Genomic DNA, 14,139 nt, shown 5'->3' with positions numbered 1-14,139 from the left:
AGCCAACATTATTAAAACAGATTACCTGGTCATTATCACATTGCTGTTTGTGGAACCTTGCTGTGTACATATTGGCTGCTACATTTCCTACATTACAATATTGACTACACTTCAAAAGTACTTAATTGTCTGTAAAGTGCTTTGGGGCACCCTGAGGTCATGAAAGACATGATATGAATCCAAGGGGCTGGATTTTAGGCCTGTTTTCAGGGTAAAAACAGAGGTGGGGCGGGAAAGTTACCGGCCGGGAATAGTTCGCGGTTTGGTAAGGAAGTTACGGCATCTGGGCCCTGCCTCAGGGGGCACAGTGCTAAGGGAGGCGTTGTACACTTTTCATGGTGCAAGGATGGGAAACTTGTGAATTAAAGTGCCGGGCTGTGTGTGCGCTGAGAGAGGCCTGGGTGGGGGTGGGGATGGGGGTGGGGGGAGGGGGGCTGTGGTGGTGGATGATGGAAAGAAACCTTACACAAAAAAATTCCCAAAACATTGCCTATGCCATCACAACACAAATCACTAAAAAAAATTAAAAGAACAAACATTCGCACTTACCTTTGGAGCACTTTACCTTCCTTTGAGCTGCCTGCTATGCTGGACTGCACTGATTTCCCAAGCGGTCATTGTGGCTGCACTTCTGGGCGGATGGATCAGGCAAAAGTCCAAACTACTGCCGGTGTCGCAACCAGAGGCGTTCCACACCTGGCGCTGCTCTTCCCAGCATTGCTACTCAGCACCGCCACAAAGCCGGATCGCAACGGGACGCAGGAGACCTGAACAGCGCCTTTCACACTGCTCCAGGGCAAAACCCAGAGTGCAAAGGACCGGAAAATCCAGCCCAAGTTCTTTCATTTTCCCTAGTCTTCCTTCACCTCAAATAACCTATCCATTTGGGACGAGTTTAATTATTTCAAAGACCTCAAACAAATTTCCTAGAGTTTAGTCACAAATTAAATTAGTTTTCATGGGCTCCATCCAGTTCACTGTAGACAAGACCCTTAGATGAGAAAAATAGATGGCAAGCAGATTCAGAGTAAAAAAGCTCCAGTTCTCTTACCCAATCTAGTGACTCTCCTCTGACCTGTTCCCAGGCCTACCATATACAGGGATCAAAACTGGACAGAGTGTTTTAGATGAGGTCTGACCAAGGCCTTATATAGAAAAAGAATAGTATTTCTTGTTCTATATTTCATTCCCTTAACAATACATCCTAAAATCCTATTTGCTTTACAATAGACTCTCGGCCTTCAGTGGAGCCTCATGGACCTTCAATAATCGATGCAATAGAACAGCCAGGTCCTTCTGCTCAGCAGCTTTGAGAATGCATGGTGTACATATGCTTGGAAAGTCCCTTACCCAAGTGCATTACACTACCTTTATCTATGTTAAAATACATCTGACAGATAAGGGCCCATTCCGCATCACTTCTAAATCTGCCTGCCATCTATTTTTCTCATTTAAGGGTCTTGTCTACAGTGAACTGGATGGTGACCATGAAAACTAATTTAATTTGTGATTAATTTATTTCTCTGTATGAAAAAGAACTGGTCTAAATGATCATTTCGACAAGAAGAAAGCTGAATTAAACATGCTAAGAGTGAGGTGTAATTTGGCGCAGTTGAGGATGCCTGTCTGCAATTTTGCTCATAATTCCTCTATCAGCATTATTGTCAAAAGTCAATGTGATGTCCAAAGAAAAGTCTTTGTTTTTAGTATATTTTCACTTTTTGTTATACAGTGGGGCAATTCTTTCCTTGATTGCTTTTACGCAACAATTCTTCATTCTATTTAAATCCAATATATTTTTCTCATCACCATGACCGGTATTGGGTCAACTGCTGCCACTAAAGTAGCTGCTGTATAGTCAGTAAAACAAAACATAAAAATTACTGAATGGTCATCATATATCATTATGTTACCCATGCATTGCAAAAACAACCCAAAAGCTTAATGTTGGTAAGTGCGTGACTGATTACATATCAATTAACCTACTTAACCTCTAATTTTATTTGGAAATGCCAATAAATTGAGGATACCTCAAACTACCTTCCAATTTGAAAGAAAATAAATGAACATAATGTGGTGTCGTTTGTATTGTAGGAGATATTCCAATCTGCCAGAGTTAGGTTTATGTATACTTTATTCACCCATCAGGATATCAGAGAGCCTGGAGGCTCTCACAATAGACAGTTCTGGGCAGCTGCAACCAGGCAATATGGCTCAACTAAGTGGAGGAAGTCAGCAGGAGCATCTGTTTCTACAGCAGCACAACACAAGATCTGGCCAGGAAAACACAGAGCCCTTGGAACCAAGGGTAAGTGGGAGCAAGAAAATAAACTTACTGACCTGCATTTGTATCTAACAATTGCAAAAAGATTCCAGAGGGTACAGCAGAGCAGGCAAAGTAAGGAGACAATAACAAGAAGGAGACTAGGAATCCAGAGAGAAGAAGAACTGGTTAGCAAGTAAACGCTAAATGAAAAAAAAACAAGATTATGAGTAAGAGAACAGAGATCAACTATAGCACAATGAAAAACTAAGGCTGCAATAAAAAAAATAGACTGAAAATGTAAAGGGTCAATTTTAACCCTTTGCACATGCAGAAACAGGGTGGGTGGGCAGTTAAAACCAAGTAGCTTAGTTACCTGCACCACTTTCCCGCCACCTGTGTGGTTAACCTGCAAAGTTCAGCAGATGGCTGAGGCACAAGCGAGAGCTCATGAACTTTTGCAAACCAGCACCTTATTATGTCGATAGGATCCCGATTACATTTTAACCAGGCCCAAGACAAGAGGCCCCATGAAAACAGGTTGTCAGCTGTTATCCACATTAAGTTGCATTGTACCACATATCTTGCCATTCCACTAACCTTTATAGTCCTCCTAACAGTTTACCAAATTTCCTACTTTTTTCTCATCAGTAAAGTTTGATATTACATTCCCTATAGCCAAGCCCAAATCTTCGATATATACCGAGAACAAAAGTAGACCCAGCACTGACCACTCCTAACCTTACCTCATTCTGAGCAATACCATTCGTCCAAAACACGTTCTTCCCAACCAACTTTCCATCCATGGTTTATAATTCCTCCTATACTATATGCCCAATTTTTTCTAAGAAGCCTATCGTAAAGCAGCTTATCAAACATCTGAAAATCCATACAAACGACATGCATTCGCTCTATGTGTCCAATTGGTCACTTCTTCAAAAACCTTTTTAAGTTTGTTAAACATGACTTGCCTTTAACAAACGCATACTGGCTGCATTTGAGTAACCCATGCATTTCTAAATGCTGTCTAATTTTATGTTGACTTATGGATCCTAAGAGTTTGCCCACAACTGATCTATAGTAATCCATTTATCCTCTCTCCCTTCTTAAACAAGACCGTTACATTAACAACCTTTCAGTCCCATAGCACAATTAATATATTTGGGGAATGGACATTTGTGGCCAGAGCATCTGGTTTCTGCTCTCTGACTTCTTTAAACAGCCTCGGGGTTCATGTCATCAGGACCCAGTGAATTATTCACTTTGAGCACTGCTATTTAAAAAAAAATGCAATTCCTTTTCTACAATTATGTCTAATAATTGTTTCAAACCATCCCCAGGGTGCCGACATCCTCATTTTCAAAAAACTGGTGCAATAAAATGATTTACTATCTCCACCATGGCTTCATTCTTCACAATCAAAATCCACCCTTTATCCCAGAGTGGCCCTACCCTCTCTTTAACTAATTTTTGCTTTTTCTATGCTTATAAAAGCCCTTATTATTCCCTTTTATATCATCTGTTAGCTTTTGTCACCCTGTGGAGGTGATCTCTTGTAGCAGTGTCACTTGAAACTGAACACTTTCAATTCGACTTAAGAAAATCACAGCAGAGAATGCTTGAGCTATCATAATGGAAGGATTCAATGCCTTCAAGTGGAGCATCTGAATTGGCATTCAGCCTCTCGTGCCTGTTCAATTAGATCATGTTGACTTGTATCTTAAGTGGTTGGAGTTATGTCTTTAGATGCTCTGATAATGACTCCACAAGGCAAAGTGTTGCACTTGAACTGTAGTGACCTTAGTCCATTTAATATAACTCCAGAATGAGGATACCACATGGTGGACTCCCTTTTATACCTGGGTACCTGTGGTAGACAGGTGACCCCTGGGCCTCCAGCAGTTGTGCCCTCTGGTGGTGCCAGCATAATGCATACAGTGTGAACCTTGTTGATGGTACCTCTGGTAAATAAGTCTCCATCTACGCAACTATACAGTGACTACACAGAGAGTATATCTATGTACATATATAACATCACTCTCCCCCAAGTCTTTTGTGCCAATACCTTTGCACTATGTGCTCTGGCTTGGCTCTCCCCAGACTAAAGTGCCAATAGCCCTTGCACCTTAGCTGTGTTTTGGCTTGGCTCTCTCCCTGTTAATCCCCAAGTCCTTATTGCCACAACGTTGGGTAGTAGTTACCAGTAGGGATAGTTCGATGATGCAGTGGGACTTCAGTGGGTTCTGGGTGTGATCCATGTGTATGTCCATGGCTACTTGCATCCAATTTCCCCCCCACATGTAGATCATGCTGGTGGCTCATCACATTCATATACATTCATATACATTCAAGTCCAGGAAAGGAAATTTGCATTTACATCATTGAAATTGTGGTACAGTTGTGAGGCAAGTACATTTGATTGGTGGGATACATTGATGGTATATCTTTGGGATCAGTTCTGGGGTCAGCATCGGTGCGTGAGGACAAGCTAGTTCCAGAGCTGCTGGATGATGTCCAGGTAGCCTGGTGGTGGCGCGTTGCCTAGTGCTGGCAGTGGGAACCCGGTTGGCTCGAGTTGCCCGTTCTCGGGGCCTTTGCCGTTGTTCCTAGCGTCGGGCAGGTTCACAGATGCCTATGACCTCCTTGTCCTCTCCTTGCGCCCCGGGTCGCTGCTGCTCCCAGAGGAGCAGTCGTCTAGCAGTGCACAGGGAACTGCTAACTCACTTGACTGGGCGCTATTTGGTTTGGGATCCTAGCTGGTCCCGGTCCCAATTGGGAGAACTGCCGTGGATAACCCCTCGCTCCCGGGAGTAGCCTTGGCGGCGATGGGGTCTGGGGGCTGCACCTTAGCGTAGTTTGCTCTTTCAGGCTTGTGGCGGTTGGTGCCATCGGGTGCCTGAGAGGTGGAGCCAATCAGGGGAAGGGGTATCAATATCGGTGCCATTGCCCTCCTGAGATCGCTTGCTCTGCAGCTTGTCTATTTTAGCTGCTTGTGGCCACACTCCGTGGTGCATCACCCTGGTCCCAGGGGCGCAGGCTACAGCATCGGGTAGCCTGCTGCACCTGTGTGCTTCGATGGATGTTTGCCCGCTACATAATCAGAATACAGTTGAAATCCTGCATCGCACAACATTTCATAGCTTATTGTAGATAAACTGTAGTTCTGATCGCAATCGCCCGACTTTTCTTTGCTTATTACATGTATAAAACTCTGATCATCAATTACAAGCTTTACATTTAGCTCACAGTTGTTATTACATTGTGTGAGAATCTGGGACTGTCCCTTTAAGTGTGGTGGGTTGCTGGCCTCCTTTAAGAGAGCCTTGTTACCTTTACCCCAATTTTCTTCTTCGCTTGGTACCACGTGTTGCTCCATCAGCGCTGCACCTCGAGTTCTGGCCGCCGCCATCTTTTCCTTCAGCGCTGCACCTCGTGGTTTGGGAGCTATCTTTCTTCCATCCATGATGTCGGCTGCTGTGATCCTCTTCTCCCTGGGTTCTGCCACTGAAGCTGGGAAGTCGCCTTTGGATCCGATTTTCTTCCTCTGGAGTCCTGCCACTGGAGCCTGGAAGGTGCGTTCGGGTCATCTCAGCTGGATCATCTCCACGCAGTCGTGCTGAGCAGTCTGTGCCTCGGGTGCTGTGCTGGTCTGCTCTCTGGTGCCGGATCCAATTGGGAGAACTGCCGTGGATAACCCCTCGCTCCCGGGAGTAGCCTTGGCGGCGATGGGGTCTGGGGGCTGCACCTTAGCGCAGTTTGCTCTTTCAGGCTTGTGGCGGTTGGTGCCATGGGGTGCCTGAGAGGTGGAGCCGATCAGGGGAAGGAGCTTGCTTTGCCTCTGTGCACGGGGAACATCGATCGCTGGAGGAATGAAATCTTCCCAGCTCCAATGGATCTTCTCCATCCACCTTCTTCCGAGTAGTGTTGGTCCATCACTTGCAACAATCCACAGTGGTAACTTGTGCACCGCGCCATCATGGGGTACCTTAACATTCACACTACCAATGACTGGGATGAGTTAATTGGTGTGGGTGAGCAGCTTTGCTTGAACCAGGACCAACTTGGGTCATTCAGTTTGATTGTCTCATAGCCTCTCAAAGGCTTCTTGATGCATTACTGACTAGCTCACCCCCGTGGCCACCTCCATGAAGACTGGAGTGTCGTTTATCTCAACTTTCATTCTCAACGGGGAACATTCTGTGGTGCAGGTAAACATTCAGTACACCTCATCATGGGGCTGAGCTGCCTCTCTGACTGCCTCTTCATAATCCGCGCTGGATTCATAGCCCTCTGCAGACTCTTCATCAACACGATGAGTCCTATTTCTTTTACACATTTGCTGGAGGTGGCCCTTTGTGCTGTGATATACAGGTGACCCCTGGGCCTCCAGTAGTTGTGCCCTCTGGTGGTGCCAGCATAGTGTATACAGTGTGAACCTTGTTGATGTTGCCTCCAGTAAACAAGTCTTCATCTTATGCAACCATACAGTGACTACACAGAGAGTATATCTATAGTGTACATATATAATAGTTGGCATCTGCTCATTCCTGCCAGTTATCTAAATGCGAACAGATCATTATATCCAAAGACCTTCACTTTCTCCATGGCTGTTGCGCTCTGACTGTGGAACTCCTTGGATTGTAGATTAATTGGAGGCACAGTTACAGTCAAAGCCTTTTGGAATGATGGCATTACATTGTTTAGCTCCTGGGCCACAGGTTATATTGCAATCTGCACAATTGGAAAGGATCTCTATGTCCACCCTATCGAATCATCTCAATTCTGGTAACATCCTTGTAAATAATTTATGCACTTTCTCCAGCACTATTCCCTCTATGGCAACCTGCGTGGCACCCATTTGTTAGTCCAGCACATTATTTATCTCAAGGTTGACTTTTTCATCTCTGAAATGGAATCTTCTACTCTCTGGCACTTCACAATGTGCAAATTAATCATGGCCTTGTGGATATATTTCCGGTGCTTCAACACTGTCATCTTGAAAATGGATAAATTGATCTTTCTACTTACCTGTATGCTGTTTGGACTCTGGTCTGGGATATCTGAGACCTATTGATTGGTCCCTCCTGTCGTCTCTCTTCTCTTCTTAGACAGTCCCTAGGAGTTGAGGATGACTTGCTTCCACACTAATATGAGTTCTCAGGTGACTGATGAGACCAATGCAGGACTAACAGTCTATGTCACAGGTGGGGCAGATGATGGTTGAAGGGACGGGTGGGTGGGGTGCTTGGGTTGTCATGCCCTCCTTCCGCTGATTGCGCTTGGCGTCCACGTACTCCCAGTGATCGGCGTCTTCCCGGATGCTTCTCCTTCACTTTAAGTAGTCTTGGGCCAGGGATTCCCAGGTGTCTGTGCAAATGTTGCACTTTTTCAAGGAGGCTTTGAGGATGTCCTTGAAGTGTTTTCTCAGCCCACCTCGGACTCGCTTGTCATGTCAGAGCTCTGAGTAGAGCGTTTGTTTTGGGAGTCTCGTGTCGGGCATGCAGATGATGTGGCCCGTCCATCGGAACTGATGGAGCGTGGTCAGTGCTTCTGTGCTGGGGATGTTGGCCTGAGCGAGAACACTGATATTGATGTGCCTATCCTGCCAATGGATTTGCAGGATCTTGCAGAGGCAGTGTTAGTGATACTTCTCCAGTGCTTTGAGGTGTCTGCTGTACATAGTCCATGTCTCCATCAATTAATGGAATGTGCTCTCTACTTGGAGAATATATAATTGCTGGTAATTCTTTTCCATATAGTTCTGATGTATACCAGTGTGGATTCTGGTACAAAATAGGATGCAGTAGGAATCTACTCTGGGCTGTCCAGCTTCATCAATTATGAGAAAAAGGATTATATAAGGTAGGGTACCACAGAGGTTTTATTTCATGGAGAAAAGGGTTATCCAGTTGTGGATTTTGAATTATGGATAATGTTCATAAAGCAGGCAATCATAGCTAGTATGGTTTCCAATTACAAAAGGCTGTTTATTTTTTTAATAATTGTGTGGTAGACAACTTCCCATAAAAGGAAATGCAATAGATTCATTAATGAATTGAACTGTCTTGTCTTCCATCAAGCCTTTCAGATTACTGAAAGTGAAACAGTTGAGCCATGGCTTTATTGAGTCTGTGAGGGTTCAGTTGTTATAATGCTCTGGTGACCTTCCTGGCCTAGAGTTTGAATATTGTCTTTTCTTTAGTTACTTTCATATCATCAAATTGCATTTGAACCTCTTGCCATGTCTTTCTCTGAGTAAGATCACATTCGACTGCCTTCTTATTTGCTGCCATACCTGCCTCCTGGGGTGTTGTTTGTAGGCTTGTGCTTCCAAGCAAAAGATTGATGCATTCCTCTCCAGTATCTTCTCTACAATGAGACTCGCCGCTACCTCAGCAAACCTCACCTTACTGTTTTATCTGCACCATTAATGTGAAATTTTCCAATCTGCACATCTGGATTGGTGCCCACCTGGTGTCTTATTAGGGTCAGATTACTGTGTTACAGGATACACAGTAAGTCAACCATTTCTATTGCGATTGAAAGCAACAAGTGACCATACCTCAGGCTCCATATCAGCTCTTACTGCGTCTTTGGGTATTTTAGCAGGTGCAGAATGGTTGTGATGAATGCCTCGTTTATCCAATTCAGTTGGCAGTCAGTTACATTCTTCAGAATGGTGCTGAGATCTCCACGGAGAGCTACCACCTCCGCATTCTAAAGTGCTAGCTCACAGAGGATAACCCATCAGCCAAAAGACAAAATAACAGCAATCTATCGAGTGTTCAACCATAAACAGTCTGCACTCTCACTGGCAATACTCACTCCCATCCCGTGATTGGAGCCCAGGAGAGGCGTGAGTTCAGGGTCCAGAAGAGGCAAGGGCCCAGGGGCAGCACGGGCCAACCCACACTGTGATACGTCTGCGCACTAGGTCCGTGCAGCAGAGCTGGTTTCCAGTCGTCTTGGCTAATCCTTGCCACTGGACCAAGACCTAGCTCTGTCAAGCCCGTGTGGTGGCTGGTGCGCAACAGCCACCACACATTAAAAAAATCCACGCACAGGCATCTACCACCCTTCAATATGGAGTTCGGGACCTGGAATATTAGGTGCTTCATTGAAACACCTGTGAACTCATTCCTTTATTTGTGGAAGCAAGTCATCCTCGATACGAGGGACTGCCGATGATGATGATGAATTAGGGTCAAGAGACACATTTCATGCTTGTTAATTGCTAAACTGTGATTACCATCGCTGAATGCTGGTTGAGTGTCTTAATTATCTGTTAATAGTAAGTTAGTCTGCTGCTTATCTGGAAATGCTTTGTTCCTGAATGGGTAGCAATTAAAGGTATTTAACAACAAATATTTGTCCAAGGGCCCCAATTATCAACTGCTATTAAATCACCCCAGTAAGATCAACAGCCAGAAGGATAATTCAGAGGTCATCACCTAAGGGCTAGACTTTCCCTAATCCCCTCACCGCCTGATTGCCGCACAGAAACACCGCTAAAGTTCTGCAACTAACGCTGGTGAAAATTTCCAAAATAAAGGTAAAAAATATCGCCTGGCGAGAAAATGGATCTTACACCAATATTCTCGGTGGTTTCACGGTGGTTAAAGGCAAAACTAGGTGAAACGGGCGGTTCTTACCTGAATGGACAGTAAGTACATAAAATTTAGTCCGAGACTGCGGTTGGGCCTCGGGAGGGGGGGAGAATTCAAAAAATATTGTTTCACTTAAACAAAAAATAAAAAGTTATAAAACATTCTCAAGGCACTTTTTAACGTAATAGCCATTTTCGAATGTTTAAAATAATTTTTAAAAACCTTTAACTTACCTTTCTTTGCAGGGTGCTCACCTACCGCCCTGTTTCAGGCAGCTTTCCGTGAGCAGTTTCCTTGGCGGTGTGTATGGGCCTCCGTTGAGGCAAAACTTAGATCCTGGCGGTTTTCTCGGCGGTGCACGCAGGTGCATGTGGGCAGTTTGCTCCCCGGTGGTCTTTTCAAAATGTGGGCAGAACTCTTTAAAACTAAAGAGCAAACTTTCGCCGGACAGTTTTTCATCAAAAACCAGCTGTACTGCTGAGAAAACCGCCAAAAATGAAGGCGAAAGTCTAGCCCCAAGAAACATAGAACGTTCAGGAACAGGATGAAACCATTTAAGTGTCCCAATAAGCTTATTCATTTTTGATCTCAAAGCTGTGTTCTCACCATATCCATCAATCTCTTCACTCTATCAATGACCTAGGTTTTGCAAGTAGGTCAAATTCTACTTAAACTGCCTGAATGCTTCCAACACCCTATTTAAAAAAAATTTTCATCCAATGGATTTTGAAACACTTTAGTGTAATAAACGTTATTAATCCACTTCAATCCATTTATCTGTAATTCCTTACTGTATTCAAGAATGTTATCAATTAAAAATGTTCCAAAAGCTTTCCATTAAAAAAAATGACATTTGAAAGATTTCTCTAATTGATTGTAGTATTCAACATAAAAATATATTCCAGCAAATAAATGTTGCTGATGTTATAACAGAGAAATTGTACAAATTCTGAAGGAAATGGAGATTGACAGATTTATTTGGGATAGTGTGTAGGAGGCAGCAGAGAACATTTCATAAATATTGTAGAATCCAGATTACAAAAAAAAAAATGCAATGCGAGATCAAAAATCTTTTTGGGTAATTTGATTTATTGCTGAATAAGAGAAATGGTGAATTAAACTGAATCGGGAACTGTAACACCAGATCTTCACCCATTTTGTCCCATTTCTCTGTCTTCAATTGTGTTATCAGTGTGTACAAACAGCACCTGACAGTTTGTGGGTGGCTGTATGTATAAATGCATAATAATATCCACCCATTTAACACTATTTTATTCACCCGCCCATATAAACTGGCCATTGAGAGTTAGAAACATAGAAATAGAAATTTATAGCACAGAAGGAGCCCATTTCAGCCCATCATGTCCACGCCGGCCGACAAAGAGCCACACGGCCCTTGGTCAGCAGCCCTAAAGGTTACATATAAACCTATGAACAATGTCGTAAAGGCAAAGAGCACCCAGCCCAACCAGTCCGCCTCACACAACTGCGATACCCTTATATTGAAACATTCTGCACTCCACCTCAACCGGAGCCATGTGATCTCCTGGGAGAGGCAAAAACCAGATAAAAACCCAGGTCAATTTAGGGAGAAAAATTCTAGGAAAATTCCTCTCCGACCCATCCAGGCGATCGAAACTAGTCCAGGAGATCACCCTGGCCGTATTCTATTCCCTGCAGTACTTACCGTTATCTGCGCCGACCAACAAAAGGTCATCCAGTCTATTCCCAATTACCAGCTCTAGGTCCGTAACCTGCAAGTTACTGCACTTTAAGTGCCCATCCAACCATCTCTTAAAAGTGGTGAGGGTTTCTGCATCCACCACTCTTCCAGGCAGCGAGTTCCAGATCCCCACAACCCTATGCATAAAGAAGCCCCCCCCTCAAATACCCTCTAAACCTTCCACCAACCATCTTAAAACTATGACCCCTTGTAATAGACCCCTCTACCAATGGAAATAGGCCCTTACTATCCACTTTGTCCAGGCCCCTCAATATTTTGTACACCTCAATGAGGTCTCCTCTCAACCTCTTCTGTTCCAATGAGAACAAACCCAGCTGTTCAAAACTGTCCTCAAAACTAAGATTCTCCATTCCAGGCAGCATCCTAGTAAATCTCCACTGCACCCTCTCTGGTGCAAACACATCCTTCCTATAATACGGCGTCCAGAACTGCATGCAGTACTCCAGCTGTGGTCTGACCAAAGTATTATACAATTTAAGTATAACCTCCCTGCTCTTATATTCTATGCCTCGGCCAATAAAGGCAAGCATTCCATATGCCTTCTTAACCACCTTATCCACCTGGCCTGCTATTTTCAGGGATCTGTGGACAAGCACTCCAAGGTCCCTTTGTTCATCTATACTATTAAGTGGCCAACCGCTTAATGTGTATACCCTTTCCTTATTAGCCCTCCCAAAGTGTATCACCTCACACTTCTCTGAATTAAATTCCATTTGCCACTGCTCTGCCCACCTGACCAGTAGATTGATATCCTCCTGCAGCCCATGACTTTCCTCTTCATTATCAACCACATAGCCAATTTTAGTATCATCTGCAAACTTCTTAATCATACCCCCTATATTCAAATCTAAATTATTGATATATACCACAAAAAGCAAGGGACTCAGTACTGAGCCCTGCGGAACCCCACTGGAAATATCCTTCCAGTCACAAAAACATCCATCAATCATTACCCTTTGCTTTCCACCTCCAAACCAATTTTGGATCCAACTTGCCACTTTGCCCTGTATCCCATGGGCTTTAACCTTCATGACCAGTCTACCATGTGGGACCTTATCAAAAGCCTTGCTAAAGTCCATATATGCTACATCATACGCACTACCCTCATCAACCCTCCTGGTTACCTCCTCAAAATATTAAATCAGGTTAGTCAAACACGATCTTCCCTTAACAAATCCATGCTAACTGTCCCTAATTAATCCTTGCTTTTCCAAATGTAGATTTATCTTGTCTTTCAGTATTTTTTCCAATAATTTTCCCACCACTGAGGTTAGGCTGACAGGCCTGTACTTACTCGGCCTATCGCTTTCTCCCTTCTTAAACAAACGTCCTACATGAACAGTCCTCCAATCCTCCGGCACCATGCCCAGATCCAAAGAGGACTGGAAAATGATGGTCAAGGCCTCTGCTATTTCCTCTTTTACTTCGCTCAACAGCCTGGGATACATTTTATCCAGGCCTGGGGATTTCCCTACTTTCAAAGCTGCTAAACCCCTTAATACGTGCTCTCTCACTATATTTATTTCATTCAGAATATCACACTCCTCCTCGATAGCAGTATCTGCATTGCCTCTTTCCTTTGTGAAAACAGATGCAAAGTATTCGTTAAGAACCCTCCCAACATCTTCCGCCTCCACACAAAGATTACCCTCATGGTCTCTAATAGGCCCTACCCTTTCTTTAGGTAACTTCTTAATCTTAATATATGTATAGATCACCTTAGGGTTTTCCTTAATTTTACTGGCCAAGAATTACTCATGCTCTCTCTTTGCATTCCTAATATCCTTTTTAATTTTGCCTCTTAACTTTCTATATTCCTTTAAAAATTCGATAGTATTTAGCCGTTGGTATATGACATAAGCATCCCTTTTTTTCTTAATCCTCCACTGTAAGTCCCAAGATATCCAGGGGGCTCTAGAATTATTTTTCCCAGCTTTTTTCTTTAACGGTACATGTTTGGCCTGAGCCTTCCGGATCTCCTCCTTGAATGCCTCCCACTGTTCCGACACTGATTTACCCACAAGTAGCTGTTTCCAGTCCACTATGGCCAAATCATTCCTTAACTTAGCAAAATTAGCTTTTCCCCAATTCAGAACTTTTATTCCAGGCCTATCCTTGTCCTTATCCATAATCAACTTGAATCTGACTGAATTATGCTCACTGGCACCCAAGTGCTCTCCCACTAATATCCCTTCAACCTGCCCAGCTTCATTCCCCAAAACTAAATCCAAGACTGCCCCCTCTCGTGTTGGGTTTGCTACATACAAAAGTTCTCTTAAATACATTTTGAGAATTCCACACCCTCTATACCGTTCACACTAAATTTGTCCCAATCAATATTTGGATAGTTAAAATCCCCTACTATTACTACTCTATGGTTTTTGGACTTCACAGCAATTTGTCCACATATTTGCTCCTCTATCTCCCTCCCACTGTTTGGGGGTCGATAATATGCATCCAGCAGTGTGATTGCCCCTTTTTTATTTTTCAATTCGACCCATATGGCCTCATTTGATGATCCCTCT

This window comes from Pristiophorus japonicus, chromosome 13 (assembly GCF_044704955.1).
Source record: "Pristiophorus japonicus isolate sPriJap1 chromosome 13, sPriJap1.hap1, whole genome shotgun sequence".
Taxonomy (NCBI): domain Eukaryota; kingdom Metazoa; phylum Chordata; class Chondrichthyes; family Pristiophoridae; genus Pristiophorus; species Pristiophorus japonicus.
The sequence above is the reverse complement of the archived record's forward strand: the minus strand, read 5'-3'. Positions refer to the sequence as shown.